Source organism: Pseudopodoces humilis, chromosome 4 (genome assembly GCF_049639895.1).
Source record: "Pseudopodoces humilis isolate 2021_Gansu_Grassland_sample_001 chromosome 4, ASM4963989v1, whole genome shotgun sequence".
NCBI lineage: Eukaryota > Metazoa > Chordata > Aves > Passeriformes > Paridae > Pseudopodoces > Pseudopodoces humilis.
Window position 1 is genome coordinate 51,324,730 of NC_142203.1, and position 25,660 is coordinate 51,350,389.

At 40.6% G+C, this 25,660-nt stretch overlaps 1 protein-coding gene across 4 annotated transcripts in view; it reads right to left on the reverse strand.

Annotated features, from left to right (window-relative positions):
- The window catches only part of KANK1 (KN motif and ankyrin repeat domains 1), a 127,256-nt gene that overhangs the window by 61,717 nt on the left and 39,879 nt on the right, over nucleotides 1-25,660 (reverse strand). Inside the window, exon 1 of one of the 4 annotated variants that reach the window (XM_088054133.1) lies at nucleotides 11,409-11,498. The exons of the other annotated variants lie outside the window; for them this stretch is intronic. The gene's annotated coding sequence lies outside the window, so the exon portion shown is untranslated. Of the gene's footprint in view, nucleotides 1-11,408; nucleotides 11,499-25,660 lie in introns of those variants that run through there. 4 annotated transcript variants of the gene reach the window in all.

The following is a 25,660-nucleotide window of genomic DNA, read 5'->3' on the forward strand; positions in this document are numbered from 1 at the left end:
CTTAAGCTGGGGAAACACCTTGTTGAGAAGAATGTGATCTGATTTTCAAAGACTACACAAGTACAGGCACAAAAACTGCTTCAGTTTACCTCTACCAGAACAGAACTGGCAGCACAAAATACTTGCTTGCAAACCAGACAATATTTCCAACACAGTATGTCTGCTTCACCAGAAAAATGTAAAGTGAAAAGAGAAGAAACATGCAAATGATGCTAAGCTTGCGGAAGACAAACCTGAAGAAGTGAAATGAACGCTATGTGAATTATTATTTCAAAAATATGATTTAAAAAGCTGACTGCATTTATGTATGCAATGGAGTATTACAATTCAAATGCTTTATCTTTGCTATAGATTAATTATTTTATAGCACATTCATAACTGGGGGAAGAAATACAAACCCAAATGAAAATTATTTTGAGTTATCTGAGGACATTGGTACGCTTCTTACCTAATGCCATGACCCTGAAAGATAATTGTATGAAAATAGGACCTTTCAAAGAAGGAAAATACTAGCTAGGTTGCACATCACCATGAAATTCTTAAAGGCCAAAAATCAGCATTAGTTTCCTTGTAGACATAGCTGAATTCATCATATGATAGCTCAGGCACATGAGCCTTTGAGGGCACATAGACGAACACTATTTTCAACAGCAACTGTCAAGTAAGGCATGTGCTTTAAGGGCCAACTTTAAGAAAGCTAAATGGTATTCAAGCAACAAAACTTACCCAGTTTACATTGTCTCCATGCCCACCAAAATTAGGAAAGCAAATGTTAAACGTGGACATGTCTAAAATTTGGTTAAGCCTTACTGGGCAACATGCACTTTACAAATTGATGTGCCAAGTCACACCAACTTATACACTGTGAACTATGCTTCCTGCTCAGAGTGAATAAAGAAGTGGATGGCTGCAAATTTTATCCTTAACTGAAGTCTTGTAGCTGCAGCATAAGACCTCAAACCTTTGCATGTATATCTCTGCTTTATTAGAACCAGCTCTCAGCTGATTTTAAGAGAATTGTGGTGTTTGTTTTTTGGTGCATAAATCACACATCAACAGTCGCTGTAGCATAATAACCAGGCAGCTATGATTGTTACCAAAATTTGTGCTGGGTGGCTCTTTTTTTTGTTGTAGTTTTTGTAAATACATGTGAGCTTAACATACTGCAAAGTAACATAATAAAATCAAGATTATTTTATTGTGTTATAACTCAGATATCAGAATACATTCTTGAAAAAGTGTGATAGAAATAGGAAGGGTTAACTTAGCTTAGACACTGCAGCACAAAAAGTAGACTGCAGATTTTCAACGGTATTCGTCCTTCATTTTCCTTAGGGAGCTCACTGCAGGACTTGCAGAAGCAGAAAAGGACTTTCAGAGCTTACTTGGAGAACTGCTGATAATCAAATTACAGCACGGACTACCAGAGCTGCAAGGTATGTGAACATCCCTCTGTGATCTAGTCTGCTCCCAGCTGCAGGGAAAGGAGTAGCATAAAAAACAGTTGAAACATATTTCTTAGCATCACTCTTCAACAGCAGTATTTCTTGGTCCATAACTAATGAGATTTTTATCTCAAGTAGGAGTTGGCCTCTCACACAAGAGCTATAGAGATGAATCAAGGTTTTCAGGGTGCCTCCCACCATCATCTCCCTATCAGCTCAGCGACACCCACAAATGCACTGCTCTTCATGGTGCTTACCTCTCTGCTGAGAGCTTGAGGCAGCTGGCCTTGTCACAGGACAGACACATAAACCCTGACTCCATACATAAGGTGACCTACAGCTGCTCTGGTGGTGCTCCCATTGTGGCTGGACAGTATTTTGGAGCTGGGCAGATTTTAGCTCATACAGAAATAAACACAGCTCTGTGTGTCAACACTACTCCATCTACTCCCCCCATGAAAGATTTTACAAGCAGCTGCTATGCTCAAAAAAAAGCTGCAGGAACAAGCATTCCCAAAAGTGCCAATTAGCACGGCAATGTGGGAAGGCAAAACCTGAACAGGTATAACGTTTGGCATTTGGCGCCAGCAGCTCTTTGCTCAGAAACCAAAAAGCATTAAAGGTGAGAAAAGAAAAAAAAAAAGAAAAAAGCTTAAAAAAAATTCCACTTTCATTTTATTGACTTGGCAGCAGTGAACAGTGGCAGAAGGAATGCAACTGTGGAGAGAACATTTTGTTCGTTCTCAGCAGCACCTAGGTTTTTGAGGCAAGGTGGGACAGAACAGCAGAAATCACTCCCTACACTCTCTAGGCCTGTGAAGACACCAGCCAGCCCCTCCCATGAGATGAATGTGTATTTACGTTGCTGCAAGAACAAAATAGCATTCAAAGCAACAATGATGATAACACCTTTTAAAAAAATCCTTTAGGAATCGCTGCTGCTCTGTGCATATGAATGTTATCTGTAAATATAAATTTAATCTTATTAAAAAGCGTTGATAAATACTGCAAGATAGAGTTGACTCATGATGGAGACAACTGCTGTCTAAAAACATAATTAATTTCTACCTCCTGTGAACAACTGTAAAGGCATAAGTCCCAGAAAAATAACTGTTGCAGACTGAGCTTTGTAGTTATTTAGAAAGTCCACATGACTCCATTTGCCTATTTCTGAAGGGCGGGCAGAATAAAATCAGAGACGAGAAGCAGCTCGAAGATACGTGGGCAGCCCTTCAGAAACGTTATTAGTTGCATCCATTCATCAAGAGCAGAGCAAAGTACTGTAGGAAAGCATGTTCAATGAGCCACTGTGCTCATGCACATTATCACTCACGATGAGCATGACAGATTCCTGAGCTCTTTCCTCTGCAGCACTGAGAAGCACTGGTCTTGTCAGTACGAACTGCTGCTACTGAACAGAGCTCATCTTAACAAAATCCAGCTGGGCTACTGAACACCATCCTCTCTCCAAAAATGGGACACACTCTTCACAGTGCAACTGCAATCCTGCATGGTATCACCGAGTGGCAGCTGCACAACCTTTATTCTGTGTATAAAGGAACGTAGAAAAACCTGAACCCAAAGAAAAGTAGCACCTCAGAATGAGATTTCAGAATGATTCAGATTTGGATGATTTCAGAACAAAAGATGGTTTCCACAAGAACAGAAGTTACTCCAATGTGATCACCATTGGGGTGATCACATTTTCAACAAAAATTAGCTTTTTTTTCTTTTTAAACAAAGTTTCACAGTTCCAAAAAGTTACTTCATTAAAAAGCTTACCATGTCGCCCTCTTCAGCATCCAAACAGTGATTAATGACAGTAAAAATTCACTTCTAACATTCAAACCACAACACTTAAAACCTATTTGTGGGACACTATAAAGCAATTACTTTTTTTTTTTTTTTTTTCAGCTTTCGTATCAAGGCATTTGGTTTCTGCTCCCAATCAGGTGGAACCTACACAGCTCATTCCCAAATTGGCTAAAATCATCAGTGGGCATAGCAGTGCATACCTCTGCAGAGCAACCACTAAAGGGAGCAGTGGGGGGAATAAACATCGTGCTTCTTACTATCCCTCAGGGCCAGCTGTGTTTTGCACCAGCTCATAGTTACAGCATGGGCGGAAATTTGCATTAGTGAAAAGTAGGAGGAATAAATAACAGGAATAAAAGATAAACAAATTTCCCAGCGAATATGTTTTAATTATTTCCTGCCAACTCTCTCACACCAACCTCTAATCCCAGATGAGATTATTTATTGATTGTATTTATTCGCCGTCTATTCTTCATGTCCTAATCAGTCCTGTTCTTGATCTTGCCAGATCTGTTGATTAAATAACTGTTACTTATGCATATTACAAAATCAAAATGCATTACAATGACTTGTGGCATCCTAGTGCTGCTTTTAGCAAACTTTTGTCAGAAAATTTCTGTCTCTATATGGGTGTAAACAGGGAAAAACCTCTGCTCTTGGCAGTACTGTAGCTCCTGCCCCCACACCACAGGTGCTGCAGCAGACCACCTAATATTTCCAACCAATGCAATTCAAAGGAAAACAGGATAGGGAGATATGTTGCAAGCCAAGAGATATGCTATTTTTGCCAGGAACATCTTCTATCCGAATATGGAGACTAGTCAGCTAACAGCAAGATTTAATGGAACAGCGAGGACCCCGTTTGGATTTCAAAAGGCAGGAATCTACTGAAACTGCTAGGCTAGTAATGTGCTAGGTGAGCCTGCTACACTTTAACAGTCCTAAAAGCCTCTGAATTTTGACACAAATACCATGATTTGTAAACCTCCTAAGACGTAGGGAGCAAGTTTCACAGGCGATGGCGGCTGCTCCCACACAGCTTGTGGTCTGCAGTGCTGCTAGTTTGCAGTGCCTTGCCTTTGCTCCTGCAAGATGGTTAAGATCTCACCACAGGCCCATTAAGAGAGTGAAAACAGCAGCAAAAACACCCACAAGGAGACACTGCCAATTTAGTAATTGAGCAATTTATTGCCCAGACCAGCCTGCAGCACTGAGACCTGCTAAAGGCAGCATCCGTATGCCCCAAACCAAAGCCTGGGCTGCCCCATTCCTGCCCTCCAGACCAGTTCTGCAGCCCAGCCATTTCCTTTAGCTTTATTCCAGGGGATACGGGGAGCTGATAAACTGAAAGCTAACAGCAAGCACAAGGTATTGTTATTCCCCCCTATTTTGCAGATTGTCAGAGGGAATATTAACAATAGGCAAGCACAGGATGCACAAACGCCCAACTTTCCCAGGCAACAGCAGTAAAAATGTGAAAGCAGTGACCCATGCCAACTGATAAGCAGCTGTTTCAGTAAATTCACGGCAGAGTTGAGCCCAGGTTCAGAGCAGTTGCTGAGAGCTCCCACGAGAACACCATGGCTGACCTCATACACGTGCGTCTGTTTCTTGGTGTGTAACCCACTCTGAAAATGGTTCAATTGCCCAGAAGTTGACTGAATCACTGACCCTCATTAAGTGAAACCAGAATTTTCAGACAAAATTTCTCTCACACAAAGAATTCAAAGTTGTAAACTCTAACTTTGCTACTCACTTCCTAAGTTTGGTCAGCCTCTCTGGCCACAGCATTCACAGTACTGACGCACCCTTTCAGCTGCAGATACCTCTAGCATTTTGCAAGGTTTGACCATTTTCCATTAAGTAGTCCAAGACTCAATACAGAAAAGAAGAAGGTATGTCTATTTTTTGTTGTACCTGGAAAATACAAGTTTTTCAGCAGAACTTAAACTATTGAGAACAGAACTGGCTAAGACCAGTGTAAAACCTGGCAGTAACATCAATCTTATTTACTGACAAATAATGAATAATCAACAGATAAAAGGACTACAAATCTCAGTTCTTCAGGAAGCTGTAAGTTCCTCTCTCAGTTCAAACTAATTCAACCAGTATGTAATCAAGACAATTTTCTAAAAAACCATGCTGAGAGTACTGGGCAGAGTTTTCTTTGCAATAACCCAATCTTTTCCAGTGAGATGCAGCTGCACAAATTGAGCTTCCTTTTGCCCCTAGTGAAGGCAGACATTTAACAATTGTTCCTGTCAACAAATTCCTCTTCTCTTACTCACAGAAATATACTTGACTTCAAGCACATTCAGCCCAGTGGTTACAGCATAATGTAAACCAGTTATTACTCAATTTTCTGTAACTTTTATATTATAGCATGTATGCATTTCCATTTGTATTTGGTAGACCACAGTCTTTTCATTGGCACTGCTAGCTCACTTTTAAGGTCATCTGTAACTCCCAGCTGGATGGAGGGGTTGAGTTTTCTATTTATTTGTTTGTTTAGTACCACAGCGTGAAATAAAAAGCAGTAATTCTTAATAAGCACCCTCAGGGAAATGGTCATCTGGAAATATTCCCCTATACTGCATACAGTACCAATAATGTCCTGGTAGAGGAGATCATGAAAGAGAAACAAAACATAAAGGATGTGTATTTTTATTTATTTTTGCTAAAAAAAAGGAGAGGAGAAAAAAAAAGTAATGCCTACTAGTTTTGTTATCCTTTTCAAATACAAGACAGGCAGAGAAAACAGATGCTTTGTATGAGGTGAAAATGGAAGCATCTTTTCTCCACGGTTTTTTGTTTGGTTTTTTTTTCAAACTTGGAAATGTTCCAAACCAGCTGCATTCTCTTTACTCGGAACATCTTTCCTAACTTTTGCTCTGAAACTTATCACTGATTGTTCATTTTAGAAGGATGGCTGGACATATAGATACATGTACACTAATCTAACCACATAATTTGTTGTGGCACTAACCTCATTATCTATTTTAAAACAAGATAAGGCTATAGATTGTCTTATTCTACACTTAAGCAAAATCCATTTAAAATAAATAACACAGTATCTCCTCATGACAGCTGCATCAACTGTGCCCTTGTTTAAACCACAACATTAATTAGTTCAACAGTTAAGCAAAAAGTGACATTATTTGAAGGGCTAGAATTCCAATTTTATTAGTAGAATGAGGGATGGCAGCTTCAAGCATGATTGTGAATTGTGGCAGAGACACATTTAAGAGTGAAGCTGAAGCAGGGGTGAGAAATCAAGCCGGTACCAGCAGAACCACAGACTAGTACCAACTCTCTGCCCAGCATCCTGCAGGGCCATCAGAAAGGTTAGCTGAGGCTGCAGTCAGTCACAAGCTCTGCTTAAACGCAACGTGCATCTTCAGCAAGAGCCTAATCTTTGTCTACATTTTCAGTTATCTTGTACTTAGAAGATGGCCCTCTTTCAACCACAAAGATCCCCTGGAGCAGCAAGATGAGAGTTTCATGTCCAAGCAGTAATTGTTTTATGCAGTCCTCTAGCTTTGCTACTCAGGCAAAGCAGAACAATTGTATAAGAAATTCCTTTATAACGTCTGGGCTCCTTTGGCTGCCTTGTCTCCTCACAGATACACTTCAAATCACTGTCTAGGAGGACACAGCTGTGACAGAGCACCAGCATCCTGAAAATTTTCAGTCAAGGCACTGAAATGCAGAGCAATCCTCAGCAGTGGCCCTTACAATCATTTAGAGAGGGCAAGTAAATGTCACCCAATTTGTTCTCTCTGCTTGAAAGAAATGTAATCTACATCTGAGTATCTAATTGCCTATCTCACAGAGCAATTTCTGCCTACGAAATTTTATATTATGAAGCTTAATAAACAATAGGCAAAGAGCAATGGGCTACAGAGAATAATTGCTCATTCCAACAGCATACATTTGTGGACAAACTGAGTTGTATTCATATTAAGGAATAATGCAGTGTGTTAACTAGCATATATCTGAACAAGACAAGGAAAGAGTATGGATCCTGCAAATACAAAACTAAGCTTGTTAAGTTCAGCATTCTTACAATTTTATTTCTATTTAACTGACATTAAAGATAAAATACTTTTATATTAAATATATTTGAAATATTTAAAACATTTAAATACATTTAATATATTTTAAAAAAATAAAATGTATTTTGTATTTACTACATTAAGAACATGAATTAAATAATTTCATTTTTCCCAGACTTGCTTCCCAGTATTTTTGCAAAAACAAGGTGCATTTTTTATTTGAAAGGTTTTGTTTTATAGACACATATAGCATTACATGTGCAAGCCAAGATTTATTCCTACTGTTAAATGGCTGGGGGTTTTTTATGATGATATAATATTATGATTAATATTTTATCTGTTATACTTTTATCTCATACAGACAGCACAAGCCATGCAAAGATGCTGCCACTTTAGTGTAGGAGCATCTGGGTATTGGATACCTCTTTGCAATTAAAAGTTTAATAATTCTCTCCCCTAACAGCATAATTAGCTTTACCTTAAAACCCTTCTGATAATCAGTCTCAAATCACTAATCTTAATTTCTTAATTTCTTATTTGTATTAGGTATGAGAGCCAAAACACTTGGTGAAAACATACTTTTACACACCTAAACAAATTTTTGCACAGATGCCTGGATGGTACTTTTTCTAATTTAATTTTCTAATAAAACCTAAGGTGCAAGTTGAGTAGAACCAGATAGCAATAGTGATTTTTTTTACCTAACTCAAAATAAATGCAAATTAAAATTTGCCACTGATTACCTGACTTTCCAGGAAAAATCCCTTCTCTCTTCTAGTAAACAGGCCTTGCTAAAGGGAAAATGTGGGGCCACAAACCCCACCCTCTCAGAGACCCATGCCTTGGCATAAATGCATCAGAATAGGGACTGTTATTTTTTCCCAGCATCCAACAGGTTCTTGACCATTTAGTCAGAGAAGAACTTCAGATACCATGTCTCTGTTCAGGTCTGCCCTTCAATCTCTTTCAATGAAAAGTAGCACTACTGGATTTCAATAAAAGACTTCTGGTGCTCACCAGGATTTTACCCTCAAATTGGCACTCAGGTGTGGGACAAGCATCCTGATTTAACTAAGTTTACCTACTCTGTTTAATATTTCACATACATAGAAGGATGCTGTATTTGTCTTAATTATGACCTAATTTTGATAATTTTATAAAGTTTCTTCAAGATATCTATGACTTGATACACCTATTCATCCACTGCTAACCCTTGCCCAATAATGTGCAATCATACCCAATCATTTTAGCATACTTCTCAATATTTAGTAATTGTCCCTCTTCATTCAGCAGAATCCTCCTCAAGCTTGTGTCAGTAGGACAGCAGCAACACATCTTTAGAAGAGTGTAGATGAACACTCTACCCTGCAGGACCTCAGCTCTTCTGAGATGTAAGAGAAGAAATTAAAAGGAGAATAATGCAATAATTTGCAACTCTGAAAACTGGCACCTCCAACACAAACTTTTCAGACCCAGAATACACATTTTTCCCCAGTACAAATGTGTGGTGGGCAAGCAATGAAAAGTGACTTTATCATCACCAGAAAGTGATTTTTTTTTGTTAATGTTGAATACTTTCTATCATCAGTCTTAGGATTTTTCTAAATAAAAAAAGTTTCCTATTAAACTATCCACACTGCCATCTAGTGCAAGAAGCTGGGTTGTTGGAGTTTTTAAAAGAAAAAGATGAAAGTGCTGATTTTAAGGGAGCTGATTTTCAGCATGTTTCTCCTATTCAAAGGAGCAAAAAGCAAAAAAAATTGCAAAACACTTCTCCCGTATTTTCAATGGCCAACAAAAATCTTCTACTTTCGTAACTACAGACCATAATAGCCAAAGGTGTGAGATCAGCATTGCAAAAAAACACTTGTTCAGAGACCAAAATGAAAGTTTAATATTCAAACAGGTATTGGGAACAGAAGAGGTTTTTCTGTTCCCTTTTTAATAAGCACATCAATTATACAGAAACCAGGGTGTGTCTGGGAACCTGACGAAATCCATCCAGCAACTGTCAGCCCACGGGTAAAACACACAGCCTCACCCCGAGAGGATGGCAGATGTTACAACAAAATTATTATTTGCGTGTTACACTAATCATTACACTACATCTGAAGCCAAAGCTCTGCTGGCTGTCATAGCTGTCAAAAGCAAACTGCACAGGACAAGGGTTACACAGCTCTCTGCTTCCTGCAATGGCTTGTGAGCCGCTGCTGCTGAGGGCACAGAGGGACAGGAACGAGCAGCGAGCCTTGGGTCAATTTCTGCCCATCTGCCTGCTGGGGGCAAGGCAGGGATGTGGGACACAGCCCTGCTCCCTTGGTGCTCTACACCCTGCCAGGGCAGCATCAAGGGATGCTGAGGGCTCCACACCAGCTGCTTAGCCACCTTTCTGGTCAGCAAGATGAGCAAATAAACCATATTAATAATCACATCAATGCCTACTGGGCATTGAGTAAGGCATCACTGTCTAGCACCCAAAAAAGATGCATAGTTTTAGTATGGGTTGGTTTGTGTCTCTAGCATTTAGCTCGCCCTTTAATATTAGGTGTGGAGGTCTTCCTCTGTCCAGGAGGGGAAGAGATGGATCTCCTCCCAAGACCTGGAGTCAAAACTTAGTGAATGCTCCAAGTTATCCACTGCAGAAGCCTGCCAGCTTTCTCCACCAGCTCATAAAGCTGATGAAGAAAATGATGAAAGCTGCCTCTTGGATGATATGCCCAAATTACATGACATTTATAACCCATGATGCTTGCATTTCACTTCAGGTGAAGTGATGCCTTTGCAGGACCCAGAATACATCTGGCTTTCAGTATTCTGAGGTTTTCTACATGAAAAGTAGGAATGTTTGTGCACAAATTAATGCTTTCCTCTGTATGGCATCAGAAAAAAACTACCTGTAATAGTAAAAAAAGTCCTTAGGTCAGCAGCCTGCTCACTTGTGATTTTTCTATGCACTGTATTAGTCACAAAAAAAATTATACCAGAAGATCTGATGTCTAAATAAGCCTCTCTATGCATGGCTCTCAAGCAGGACAATAACACAGTTACATTACTCAGTAACCCTGTGAGATCCGAGTGCTTTTCCTGCTGTGAAAGAATGGTTTTCCTTTAGAGCAAGCCCTCTGCATGAGTTTACTTCCCACCTTGGGACTGAAGACATTGAGAGCAGTGACCCAATGATACTCACTCTCTAAACAGCATCCCACAAAACAATGGAAAGTTTTTTCAATTTTGCTATAAAGAAATAAGTTCCACCAGTCTGCAAAAATCACAGGTGTGAAGTCTTAAGCTTCTTAAAAGAACAAATTATTTACTAACTTACTGGCACAGTCTGAAGGAGACTCTACTTTTATCAAATATTAGTTTCTCTGTTGTTCCTTAAAAGTCATTGGAGAGGATCCCACGGGGCACATAGGTATTTGTACACCCTGGAACGCGGCTGCTGTCTGTGCCACTTAGCTCACTTGCACCGCTAAACATCTCAGAAAGGCAAGATCAGCAGTCAGTGGACATGCTCCAGTCTGGCACCTCTCTTTCAAGTGGAATTACAAGGCTTTTTTGCTTGGCAATAGGACAGAGTCTGCTCCCAGAGGCATGGATTGCACTGCAGAGAAAAACCTAGTAAGTAGTAGCTCGTAAGCTAGTCCATGGCACAGACAGCTGACTGGTAAATCCTGTCACCTTTGTGACCAAAAAACTACAACTTGCTGTGTGTGGATAAGACACCAGTCACTTCTACCTGCCCTTCTACTGTCTTTCAGCAACAGAAAAGCTTTGTCTTAAACTGCTTAGATCCATTACCTACAGTTGAGCCTTTATCCAACAAAAAAAAACAACAAACCAACCAACCAACAAAAAAAACCAAAAAACAAAAACAAAAAAAACCCCACCAAGCTTCACCTTTGTGAACTTCGCAAAAAGTATCTTAATGACCCAGTCAAAGACACCATGGTAACTTAGATGACAGCAGCAGCTGTCCGGAAGGCAGTCACCACACTAGTTGTGGCAGCTGTAAAGGCCATGGTGGTTATCTGTTACAGTCTCTCTCAAAGTCACAGTGGTCTACTGGTACAATGAATTTAGGAGACTTTACCTGCATCTCTGTACCTGGGACCAGCCTAGCCACAGCCCATCAGGTCACAATCTGGAGGGACAGTACTCAGGTCACCTAGTACCAAGCCGACTCCTCAGTTACATTTTATTCTCCAAACAAGTCCTACTGAGAACTGATTGATCATAAAGCTGGTGGGAAGGGAAACAGTCGTTTGGGAGGGAAGGAGGATTTGGCAACTCCTTGGCCAGCTCACCAGATTGGCAACCCAGGTCTCACCATGTGCAGGCAGAGCTGATGAGGAGTGATGCTGCTGATGATATGGCAATTAAGAAATCAAACCAGAGCTGCAAGGAAGGAGAGGAATTTCACTGTCAGACATTCTCCTTCACTCTTACACTAAAACAATGACTACCAAATGCTATGATAAAGCAAGCAAGTCTTTGTTAAATATGTAAAATCCTTAATCTCTGCTATTGTATGCAGAAGCAGAACAGGATCTCCTTGATTCCTGTCCCCCTCCTTCTTATTCAATGCTAGAAATACTCAAAATACTTCAAAATATTCTAGAAGCTACACAATCATATATTTACAGTTTAGCAAAAAGCCTTCAACAGCAGAAAGGAAAACCCAAGTATTTCTCCTAATATTGAGCCACAAGATTGAGCAGGAAGGAAAAATAACGTATGCTACCAATATACTCCCCTACACCACATTTTAAGTATTCTCTAATTTGCATTTCAGTAATTTTTAAAAAATTATTATTTGAGATATAAAGATGCTGCTTGCCACTGTAGGGAGAAAATTTGTGTGGCCAAAGCTCAATTGGAGTTGAAGCTGGCCAGTACTATGGGGGATAACAGAAAGTTTTGTAAAATACATTAATAACAAAAGGTAGTGCAGAAGTTACTGTGGTATGAAGATGATCACAGAAACATGAACTTCTGTGGGATCTGCTGTTCCAGCTGGATCATTGTAAATCTGTGGGGCCTAACGGGATTCAGAGAGTATTTAATGAGTTGGCTGATGTCAACTATAAGGCCTCTCTCAACGATTTGTGAATGGTTTTGGGACTCTGGAAAGGCCCCAATTGACTGGAAGCTGCTAATATTGTCCCAGTTTCCAAGAAGGGTAAGAAGGATGAGCCTGGAAACTACAGGCCTGTCACACTCTCATTTCAGTGACTGACAAAATTTTGGAGATTACTCTGTGAGGTATTGAAAAACACCTGAAGGACAGCACAGTCATTGGTCACAGCTGAAACATGTTCACAGGGCAAAAATCCTGCTTGTCAAACTTTATTTTTTTTTATTACAGGGCAATCCACATAGCTGATCAAGGGAAGATGAGGGATGTTTGGAATCCAATAAAGTTTTTGAAACTGTCTCTTAGAGGATCCTTCTGGATACACCATGTGATGGGTCAGCACTGGCTTAGTGGCCGTCCACAAAGGGCTACAGTGGATGGGGCGGCATCAGGCTGATGATCTGTCATCTGAGGGGTTCCACAGCGCTCCATCTTAGGGCAGTGCTCTTCAACATCTGCATAAATTACTTGGGACAGAACTCAGAGGGATACTGAGCAAGTTTGCTGACAATGCTAAATTGGGAAGAGCTGTTGAAGACAGAGAGACCTAGGCAAATTGCAGGACTGGGCAATCACCAGTGACATGAAGTTTATAATAAAGACAGGTGCCACATCTAGCACCTGGGACAGGCCAAGCCTGGATGTACTGACAGACCAGGACAGAAAAGGCTGGGAGAGAAGCCCCTTGGAAATGCACCATTAGGTCCTGGTTTGAGGCAAGCTGAACACGAGTCATCAGTGCCCTGGCAGCCAGGAGGGCCACCTGTGTCCTGGGGACATCAGGCACAGCATCAGCCAGGCAAGGGAGGGGATTGTCCTGCTCTGCTCTGAGCTGGGGGCTGCCTCACCTCGAGTGCTGGAGACAGCTCTGGGTGCCACAGTAAAAGAGAGAGATAAAGAGATATAAAGCTATTGGGGAGTGTCCAAAGGAGGGCCAAGAGGATGGTGACGAGCCTTGAGAAGAACCCTTATGAGGAGGGGCTGAGGTCTCTTAGTCAGTTCAACCTGGAGGACACTGAGGGAAGACCTCATTGCAGTTAGAGCCTCCTTGTGAGGGGAAGAGCAGGGGCAGGCACTGATTTCTTCTGTGGTGACAGTGACAGCACCTGAGGGAATGGCCTGGAGTGTCAGGGGAGGTTTAGGTTGGGTGTTAGAACAAAGGTTCTTCCCCCAGAGGGTGGTTGGTCACTGGAACAGGCTCCCCAGGGACATGGTTACAGTACCAAGCCTGAGAGTCCAAGAGACCTTTGGACAACACTCTCAGGTCACCACTCACATGGTGTGACTCCTGGGGTGTCCTGTGCATGGCCAGGAGTTGGACTCAATGATCCTTGTAGGTACCTTCCAACTCAGGATAGTCTATGAATTTTTACTGATGTGACAGAAAAATAAAAAACTTCCATAATTAAAAAATACATTAAATATGTGGTTTGAAAACTATGAACAGATTTACAGGAAGCAAATGTTTCCCAAGTTTGCAAAAACTAAGGGGTGTCAGGCAGGATAAAAAGAAAAAATAAAATGAGGTGCATCCACATAACCCAAGTAGTTCATGACACTCCTTGCCATAGAGTGTTATTGACTGTGCTAAAAATTACCCGTACTTAAAAACCCCAGATGGAACAAAAATATGATATATTTATCCACCAAAGGCTATTGAAACAAACAAACACCTTCTTGTGGCTTAAGAAAGTGTTGGACTACAAATTGCTAGTAATTAGTGGTATATTCTAGGAATGTACTATGTGCCTACCCCTTATAATCCCTGGGCACTTTTCTCTGGTCACTGTCAAAAACAGGATGAACCCTGTGGACCTTGACCTGATCCAGTAGACATACACCTGTATAAACCAAACAGAATAAAGTGACAGGGGGAAAGCACCACTTCAGATCATTTCTTCCACTAGTGGCAGACTTAACAAAAGTGGTTTGAAGTGATTCTGTAATTTTGAAGTATTCAACCTTATCCTTTTATGGACAAATGCATGCTGAACTCTGCAACTTAGAAAGAGGATAATGTAGTATACCTGCACTTCTCTGAAAGCTTTCCAGACAGCTGGCCTCCTGGTTTCCTTTTTTTTTTTTTTTTTTTTAAATCAACATTTAGCATTTCTAAACAATTTGGAGCAACATTTCAAAGAAGGCACAAGCTCTGCATCCCATCTCCAGACACATGCCAAAACTTATCCATAATTGCTAACTAAATTTCAAAGGCATGGAAATATTTTACTAGCTCTCCATCAGGTTGTGCAAGTGTCCACAGACAGATCTTGTTTGTGGGGGTGTTAATAGGGCATTTTGGAATGCCTAACCTAAACTACAGATTTGAGAGAAACCTGGCAGATCTACAGATTATCACAAAGTAGGAAATAAAGGATCTTCTCACTCCCACAGCAAGCTGTACTGAAAATTTGTTTTTCTGAGATGGAGAGGAAAATCTGCACACCTTTCTAATTATAATGATTATTTATATACACACTATGTTATGAAAAACAGTGTTTGCAAAGGAGGCCGTCCTGTTGAGCAGAGAGCAAGAACAACCTTCAGGGCATACTCATGCAGATTTACACTGATATTACCTGATAGCTGAGTCCTAAAGCAGCCTGGCTCTTGAGAAAAACAGAGGTGCTGGCTGCCAAACTGCTGAGGCTGCTCAGCCTCCTCACACATAGACTCCTGGGAATTTCTGAAGGTTTCTTTGTTCATTCTTGGCTTTTCTCCACTCTAAGTTTTATATCTTGATTATTTCATGCAGCACCTTCTTCTCTGCTGAGCTACCTACTGCATGGCACCAGGATTTTCAGCAAGGGAAGGGCAGAGCCCTAATGGAAAGTCAAGACTCCGGAGCAGTTTTCTCCCCAGAATATACTAACACTTAAAAAGCAAAGCCTTTAACATATTTTTTTTTAAGAACCGTTCACACAGCTTTACCACGAACATGCATGAATCCCAAACTGCATCACCTGCCAGCTGCAGGCAGAGGGGCAGCATACTTGTAGCACAAAGTGCACAGCTCTCACTCAGGCATCAGCTGTGTCCTCATCACCAATGCCACGGATGAACTTGTGGGTTTCAGTAACTGCACTTACTGTACAGACATATAAATTCCATCTCTGCTGACCTTTCTGCCCAGTTCACCCCTTGTGGTTTCTGTACTAGGAGACAAGGAGGCTAGCAGGAAAGTGATTCATGAGTCGTCCAAACAATTAGACTAATACTCTTGCATATGATACTGAAGCCAAGGCAGAATGATTTGTATAGTATTAACACTGCAGTATTAACACTTTTTTTTTTAAGTAATCCAATGCAGACTAGATTAAGAACAATCCTATTTTTTCACATTAGTCAAAACTGTCAGTCCTGCAAAGTGTTTGACAGCTAATAGATCAATTCATGTATAGTATCTTTCTAGGGGATCTGAATACTCATGCAGTACATTTTGGAAAGACTGACCAAGGACACTCCAATCCTATAGACCAGACATAGCCATGAGTTGCAGAAAACCCTAAAGAGACAGATGGAAGCATGTGGCTCACCCTGGGTGCTGGGTGGCTAACATCTTGTAGAGATGAGTGTAACAGCATAAGCTACGCCCCACTGCAGCCAAAGGAGGCCAGCAGGCCTTTGGGGAGAGCAGGAACTGCTGCATTCAGACACAGCAAGTACTGCACAGTGATAAAAACTCTTGTCTGGCCCCCAGACCTGTTCTGCAGGCAAGCACAGAAGAGGACTCTAGGATGACACACAATTCCAAGTGCCCACCAGCAAGCAGCTGCCACGCTCGCTGGAGACATGCTGTTGTTCAGAGCACCAGGAATACTGAAATGCTGTGATGGTCCCAGCACTGCTGCCACACAGGTGTGCCAGAGAGGGCTTTGTCTAACTCCCAGGACGGGATCCAGGCTGCTCCTGGACTGAGGGCAAATACTACAGCATACCTCTGATTTCCTTCTAGTTTAAGGCTGTCTCAGTGCCCCATAAATAATGCCACCCACGCCCCTCCTCCCCCTAGCAAGAACATTTCTGGCAGCATTGATATGGATGACTTAGAATCCCCTGGGAACTCTCTTATTATATATCACTGCCTTTAATGCTTTCTTTCATTGTCAAGTGAACCATGCTTCAGAAACCTTAAAGCCAAGTTTCAATACCTGTGATTATTTTGGAAGCAAGCTGTGCTTTTAAGCATAAATACCAGGAGACAGTAGAAAGACTGACAGAATTCATCAAGAAGCCAATATACACATATTGTATACATATTATATACAATATACATATTGTATTGTGTGCATATAAGCACACACAAGCGCTTAAATGCAACTTATAACATCTCATTACTCAAAACTTGGATACACAAATACATATGCCAAAACTTAATAAAAGAAAAAAAAAAACTTAAAAAAACCAGCAAACCAACATGGAGATTTCTCTCATATCTGTTGTTGCTGTCATCTAAAACCTATAACAGTTCAGCCAAAATAATTCTCTTTTATTAAGGACAGAGTGTAGAAAACACAGAAGAAACCAGGAGTTTCAATCACCCAAACACATTAGAACTGCCAAACTGCTTTCCTCTTTAGACAGTTTAGACCAATTTTCCCATGATCCATGTGAGCCTAAAGTCTTTGGTTTCCTTCCTGGGTTACATGCATCTGGTGACTGGCTTGTAATGGAGATTTATGAAAATGCTTTCAAGCATGAAGAACCACACTGCTGGCATTAACACAAAACTCTCTTAACAAAAGAACATTCCACCAATGGAACAGTTGTTGATTACTAACCTACTAAGTAAGTTGTACAGCAAACTTACTATACTTCCATATATCCTATGAAGAGCATCAAATAAGGCTAGAGTACCCAAGCAGTCTTGTAGAAATGAAACCATTCTGACAGTGCTCCCTAGGATGTCCTCATGTGTGTACTGTCACAGAAGTCACATGGGGAATCGTGCATACCACATCTGATATAAACTGTGCATGTTGGCTGAAATAAAAACACCAGTTAAACTTATCTGCATACAGTCTCTTGGTAAGGCACCAAAGTACACAATAAATAACACTATTCCTTGTAGCTTGTCTGTACTTTGCCACTGATATGTGATTCTTAGTATCTCAGTTTTTTTTAATCTTATCTCCTCCCGTACAGAAACACAAGCCAGCAGCCCTACTTTCCTTCAGAAAGCTATTTGATACAAGTGGATCAAAAGGAAAAAAGGGCCCTTTTTCCTCCACAACTTCTCCTTCAAAAAGTGAGGTCACTGTGCACTGGTGTGTGAGTTGCTAGGAAAACCACCACCTCTGCTCCCTAGTCCAGGTAGAGAGCAAATCAGGCAGCAAGGCATCCCCTTACAGTCAGCCAGCAGCAGTCTAACTCCAGAGTCCTGCACACACCTCAGCTCACCTCACTGGCCGTGGAAAGTAGTCTTTCCAGCCCCTCCACTCTGCCTAAATCTGGTGGCCCCCCTGGGTGCCTTTCTACAGGCTAATCAGGCAGATGAACAGTCAGATCTGCCACCTCCTTTGCCTTGTGCCTACTCTTTAAGATGACAGCAAGGAGCCAACAGGAGATTTGTGCCCTACCTCCCTCCACTGTTCCCCCACAAAGGTCTGTTTGTCCTTGCACTTCAGGGTCAAGGCAAGTCCATGTTTCCAAGGATTCTCCCTGGGCTTGCACAGATATCCAAACTGCAGAGGGATGAAGAAATAAAGTCTGTGGCTGTGCTGTATTGCTGTAGCCACAGGAAGCAGAGGACTATCACATACAGCCATTATCTTACTTGCCTTCTCTCACAAATCTCCAGAGCAGTACCTGTGGCAGTACCCACAGTGCTGTGACAGGCAGTTCCAGCAGTGTCCCCTTTGCACGGAGGACAGTGCAAAAGATCAGTCTACCCATCAGGCATAAACTGTCCCTACGGTAATTCCAACATTTCTGAATTGCAATTCTTATCTTCCAGGATTAATTGCCAAAAAAATGAAATGGGACAGATTGGTCTGCTCAGTGGTTGTGCCAGCATGTACTCACATTCAAAGGTATGAGTGTCACCTGCTTTTTTATACCAGATTTTAAAGAACTTGCTCCACTTAAGAGGCAGTCAAAGAGCTTTTGTTACCTTGCTACCTTTTCAGTTTCTAATGAAAAGGGTATTTTTCATAATGAAATGGCATAATCATTTTGCAGTGCCTTCTAACAGACAATAATGCCACCTCCATCTTATCTCACTTGTGGAGCCTGCAACAGAGAAGATTTCACAACAACAGAAGTACACAGAGACAGGACAGTATTTGCAGAGCTATTCAGGATAGCAAAACCCACCAGCTTTTGAGAAGGTCTGAATTCATGGCCTCTTTCTTTGTTCTAATTGCCTCACAGGATATAAACACAGCTAATGCCTTTTAAAATTAGCCTGCATGTAGTTGAAAATGTATTTTCCATAACCGAGAGCCACCTAATGGACACTGTCTGCCACATCTGCCCCAAGCACAATTCCAGGCCTTGAAATCATCTTACAGAGCACACAGAGGATAGCACTCTGTTCCTACAGAGCTTTTACAGGGTTCATGACTTTGGGAACTGTGACACCTCAAAATCTCCTGAATTCCACAACAATGTACCATTTTGAAAAACAGACTCACACACATTAAGTGCCATAAGCACACCAATAGTTTCCTCTGAAGAAGCAGATTTTCTTCCTAAATATGCAAGTTTTTACATGCAGTGTGTTAGAGCCAAGAACAAAATCTCTTGCTTCCCATAACAGGAGGGAAAACAATCAGAATATAGATATATTCATGGCTATCAGTATCTCAGGGATGCCTGAAAAGCCTGTGCAGGTATTCTAGCTTTTCCTGATCACACAGGAGAAAAGAAGATCACAGGTGCCTAAGATTATCAGTAGTCTGATGAATAACAGTTTTTATCGGTTACAGTAAATGAACAAGAGAATGTACCCATGCTCTTTGACGTGCCTGAAGGTCATTCCTCTAAGACATTATTTTTATGGACTGAAGCATTAACAGCAACTGTCTCCTGAAATAAAACTGAGTAATTTTACATTTCACTCTTCATTGCTTAAGAATCAAATGGACTTCTGCAATTGCACACTTAAACCCAGCTCTCAATATTTCCCTGAATTCCTCTGTGTGAAGAAAAAAAAAACTAACAGTGAACATCAAAACAGAAAACAATTAAGGTAAATTAGCACTGTCATGATGTTCTGTCTTTTTCATTACCCAGGCTCTCCCTTCAAATCTTACTCAATTGATTCATTTCACTAACATGGTAAAGAAATCTCTTTTGTCGGGTTAGTTTTCTGAGCAGCATGCTGAATTAGAATTACTTACTTTCCAAACTATGCATTTATCTTGCTCTCCCTGTCTTGCAGGGCAGAACTGTCCTACCTTGACTCAAACTAGGAAACCTCTCCAGCTAAAGGACAGTCTGCAGAATTCACATACATCACTTCTTTTTCCATTTTCTGTTAAGAAAAATCTTTTCCCAGTATTCCTGTCTTCCTGTGACATCTGTCCAGCCCAATCTGTGCCTCCCAAAACCACAGTACAAAAATGTACTTCCTGCACTCAGTAAGAGTGATACCTACTCAGCCCAAAAATATTACTCTAAAACACATGCTAAATACTTGCAGGGGGAAGCAAGGCTACTCTGGTTTTTAAGTCCAGCGTTAAAGAAAGGTGCATGTTTCATAACCTCAGTAACTATAAGGTTGTCACTAGGGTAGGACGTACAACTGCTAGGTCTCACTGATAAGCTCAAGAACACGCACGGCCTTGCAAGAAACGTGATCACTTGTGATGTGACCAGCAGGCATCTGCTGAGGGACTGCCACCTGAGGTCACTCATCCCCCTACTCACTGAAAACACACAGCCAAGGCTGTTCTCCAAGGTCAGTGCTGCCCTGTCTCTGCAGCACATAGGGCTGAGGGAGCTCAGTAAACCTCAGCAGGACGATGCAGAGGGACACCTCCACACATTAACAGTTTTGGGAAAAAAAATCTACTAAATGCTAGAAGATTGCTTAAAGTCTGCATCTCTTCCTTTCCTGCACGTGTTCTGTGGTACAGTGTACTAAGAGGGAGAGAACATCAATACAGCTCTTTAAGTGACAGTTCCCTTGACTTATTTAATCCAGTTTATGCCACTGCTTCTCAATGGGAACACTGGCAAAATAACATTCTGCAGCAATATTAATGATAAAATACACTTACTGAATCAGAATTCTCCTATAAAGCACTCACTGGAGAAAACACAAGGAAGACAGATTACAGAATATACAGGGACAACAGAAGAAAAAAATTACAGAACACAAGAACTTTCTTTTACTTTCCCTTTCCTCTCGTGATGAGGGAGAGCCCATATGCAGCAAAACAAAAAATAAAATCTTCAAAGTTCTTGTGCTCTTACTGAAGCTTGTTTTGCTTTTCCAGTTATTCATTCCTCTAGTGCCACCATAGTATTTATTGAGGTTTACAAACAAAAACAGCTGTAGGTTCTACAGATTAACTGAATATCAACACATTTCAAACTATAAATTAGTTTTAACCACATCATTACTAAACAGAAATTCTCACAACTTACATTTGGAATTTATAGTGACAAACTGAACAGCTTTCATAACTTCAAACACCTTTTTTCTTTTTCTTTTCCCTATTCTTCCCTGACCTGATGAGAGACAGTTGTTCCTGTTTGAGGAGGAGTCTTGGTGATTGCTAAAAATTCATACAAAGGACACCATCACCTCTGTTTTGATATACTTTACTTTTTCTTAAAAAAACCCAAAAACTTACAATGTACTCCATCTACCTGAGTAGAATATCAATCTATTTCCCCAGGTTTGTCTGAAAATAGTTGCACCAAGTAAATATCAGGGAAAAACCCCATCAACTGTATCTTTTTCAGAAATTAGGAGGAAGGCTAGAAGTCACTTCTGAGACACAAAATGATACTTTACCTCTGGGAACTACTTCTGACTTTGTTTTTTCAACATTTTTCAGCATTTTAAAAAAATAGTAGAGTGGGAGATAAGCAAGTAAGATGTGTGCTAAGGTCTTTACAAACAATTCTGTGGGTGAGGGTCTTCAGAAGGAATGGGTGGTAATATCTTTGAAATGTCTCTACCAGCCTGTACCAAGCTGCAAGTCTGTTACAGAATCCAGAGAATCTGGCTCCTGAACCTCAGGGTAACAGACTAACGGGTCCACACAAACTGTATTCCAGGACCCGGACACTCTGAACTTCTGAAACTTGGGGTAAAATGTCAGGTTCAAGGGGGCATATGGGGTATGCTGCTTGGGAAGGCTGTACCTTCCCAGTACATCAGGCAATGGGGAAATGAAGAGGGAAACATGAGGCCAGGATTTTAGGATAAAAGGAGGCTGTGCCCTCCAAAACCCTGAGAGACAAACCCCATGGGGGTATGCCCCTTTGGACTCTCTCCCTTTATTCAAATAAAGCTTTAGACGCCTTCATGGGCACTGCCTTTTTCACAGTGATTTTCTGCACACATGAAATAAGTCTTGGATCTAAATAAAGGTTAAATCTGTTAATCTGGATTAAGAATATGAAGAATATTCACTTTCAGATCCTCTTTCTTCTTGTCCTCCTTACAGACTAATTCTGAGATATACTGTCTTCAGTCTTCTATTTCAAGCAATGAAAATATTCTCAAGTTACCCAGAAGAGTGGTTTTCCACTATGATCAATACACCATTACAAGCTTTACACTGCATCAAAAGATTTCACAAGGGGAACTGTATTTGGGCTTGTGGTCCTCTCTTAAGTCCTATTATCTCCTGCACATCCTTCTATCCCCTTCTTCCAGACCCTCATATTGTCCCATTATGTGCTCCTGCCTGTGTTATTAATTTCTTCTGTAAGAAGGGCAAACATACTTGGGGACCAAGGTTCAGAGTAGAGTTCTCTGGGTGACAACTGCTGTGGTCAGCTCATATCTGACTTAGGTGAATCATCGGTCCATCACTCTCAGTCTTTTCAGAAGTGCCCTACCCAAGAACAGAAGATTCTGTAGTACTGTGTTAGGCAACTCTTAATCACCTACACAAGAGGAAGCATGAAAGTCATTTAAAGCTCTTTACAGCTGAAATAATTGCTTTCAAAATCTGGGATTAGAGCTTTTGTTGCTCAATGCATTAACAATCTTGAAATTAAAAAAAAAACAAACAATTGCCTATCTCTAAAGCACATGCAGAAATATTTACATAATTTACATAAAAAAAAACACCTTAAAGGCAGGTTAGCACCACTAATGCTGAGCTAGCATGAGCTAAAGTAAATGACTCCTCTTCTGAGGAGCAAACCCAACACAGAAGAGGTGGTCATGGCTTCAGAGTGAATCATTTTCTCTCAACTTCTTCAGACCAGTTAATTGCCAGTGTATATCCCTAAGTTCTCCTGTGTTTATAAGGCACCTTTGCCTTCAAAATTCCTTGAACTTCTGAGGTTTTTTTTCCTTAGGTGTCTAAAAGAAAACCTATTTACAATACAGTTTGAAGAATTACTCATTGACCACTGATAGACCACAAATTGTTTCAGATACCTAGCAAAGGACACAATGCCCTAGTAGCCCCCTTCTTTTTAACATAAAGAAAAATTGCTTTGTGTTGTACAACAGAAGATTTCCATTTTAAATACATTACTGATTCTTACTTCTATGCATTTTCAATTAAGAGAAGTCCAGCTAACAATCCTCAACAAAGGCACACTGCTGTGCATTTAAACCTGTGATTACCTGCTTGGTCTGCTCTCAGTCACAACTAAAAGGAAAGTTACAAGCAAAATGCACAGCCAGAAGTTAAATAAATACAGACACATAAAATAATGAGATGAATACTTCTGCTGTAAAGTTGCATTAACCAAGCCAAACTCCTCCCTGAACTGAAATGCCATCAGTTACTGACTTTGAAAGGCAGTCACCCAGATTCTCCTTATCTCTTTAAAACATTGTCAATCTTTCTGAAATATATCTTTATTTTTTATTATTATTCTTAAAGCAGAGAGAGCTAGAATTTGAAGGAAAATGAAGGGAGCCATTAACCTGAAGTGCTATGACACAGAGACAAGTTTAGGGCAGCAGCATTTCCAACAAATGAGGGGTAACCTCACAAAAAATACCTTCCTCTTTCCTACAGTTTCTCATTTGTCCAGAATAAACCATAATCCATCCTTCACTGAGGACAGACTTAAAATAAGATCTCTTACTACTCTGTTGAATTTGGCACAGAAACTCTTTTACCCTTTGGGAATCATGGACACATTCCAGCAATGGAATGGAAAACATATTTTTCACCAACCCTTTTTAAGGTATGCTGAAGTTTAAAAATTGGTTCAGAAAAATCAACAATGCAACATTACTTATCAGGTTTACTTATCAGAGAATTAACTTCAAGGCTTTTGATGAATATTTCAACATGGTAACTATTAGTCTTTAAAAAACCCAAGGACAAATTTTCCTTTCATACCCCAGGGACTGTCAGCTACATTCAGCTAAAATAACTCCTGAGTGCCTGTGCCCAGATTTGTCTTGCATGTTGATGACATTGTTAGCATCTGAAATGTCATTCTGATCTTTGGGAAGCAACAGTGTGCATCTTTACCTTGTACCCTTTATCATGGAAGATAATTTATAATAGCTATTGCAACTCTACTGAGGCTGCTGTGGAAGCAAGGCAACAGAAGATGCCAAAATATTCAAAGCAAAGAGCACAGAAAAAGCTGGAACAAAACCTGAAATGACTTGTGACTTCACTCCAAAGTAAACCACAGGCTCCTTAAAGTTGTATGTTCCTCAAAACTGTTGGAGGTGAAATTCCTCGGGTATAAGACACATTAAGCCTGGTCATTCATAGTGTACCTTTAAAACTGAATTCTTCAGCCTAATCTGTATCTTGCAATGTGCCGGCACTGCCTTTGCTATAGGCACCCTACAGAAATCTCTCAGGAATGCAATTTTTCTAGCACAAAATCAATAAAACAACACAAACAAAACTGCTTTTATATAGACTATCCCAGGTTAAACCAGAACAAGGAAGGGTGAGGAACCATGAAGAACAGTTGAGGATCAGACTGGATCCAAATCTTATTCATTCAATTTTCTATTTCATAGCAAATTTCAACACTAAAAAAACAGATCGTGTTTCAGATACTTAAAGCTTGCAGTGAGGCAACACATAGCTGCTCATTCAATTATTCTGTAATTAGCCAGAGGTGCAATCATTTTCCCATACAACATAACTCAGTTTTTCCCTACCTAGCAATTATTCTGCATATCTAACAATGTGTTATTCATACTACATCCATCTTAGATGTGTTTGCTTTGATATATACTGAAAAAATCCGTGCTAGCACCTCATTAAGAGCAGCACAAAAGGGAGAAGGAAAAGGGGAGCAGGAGGAAAACACAAGAGCAACCTGTGGCTCTGTGTTCTGTACACATAGTGACCTGCCTCGACCACCACACTGCATGGAAACTGTATGAGCATTACCAGACAAAATGGTTGTTGGGAGAAGAAGGGTTAAAAGGTGCTCTGCATTTTGCAAAGAGGGTCTCATCAAGTTCACTGTGGAAAGATCTATTAACAGTCTTACAGAAGGACAAAACATGATTAGTTATCGGGGTTACAGACATTAGGCAAGGACACAGCTCTACTTAAAGCATGTTTTGCAGAGAATTCATTACTTTCATAGCTGAAAGTTCTCGGCAAATTCATTACTAACCAGTTTCTGCCAGTTCGGAGCCTCTCAGAGCAGATAACTGCACTGTTGACACAGTAATTTAACAGAATCAGGGGGTAATTCACTGTACTCCCCATCTCTTTCAAATTAGTGGAGGACAATACAGTGTAACAACAAAAGGGAGAAAAGAGATTTTGTGCACGATGATGTCTCTGTGATTCACCGAACAAATGTGTCCTGCAGCCTGGCTGGTTGAGGTAATGGAAGCACAAGGCACCTGTGTTAGAACCAACACAGGTTTTATACTACTAATCAAACCTGGAAGAGGCATCTGAAGTTTGTCCCACCCAAACAAGCTTAACACATTTTTTTTATATATCAGGAGGGGGGAAAGACATTTTCTTTCCCTTAGAGTAGTACATACTGCAACTTTTGTCAGAGACAAAGCACTTGGTGTTACTCCTGGATGCGGATGGTTGCAGCAACATGTCCTTTACTCT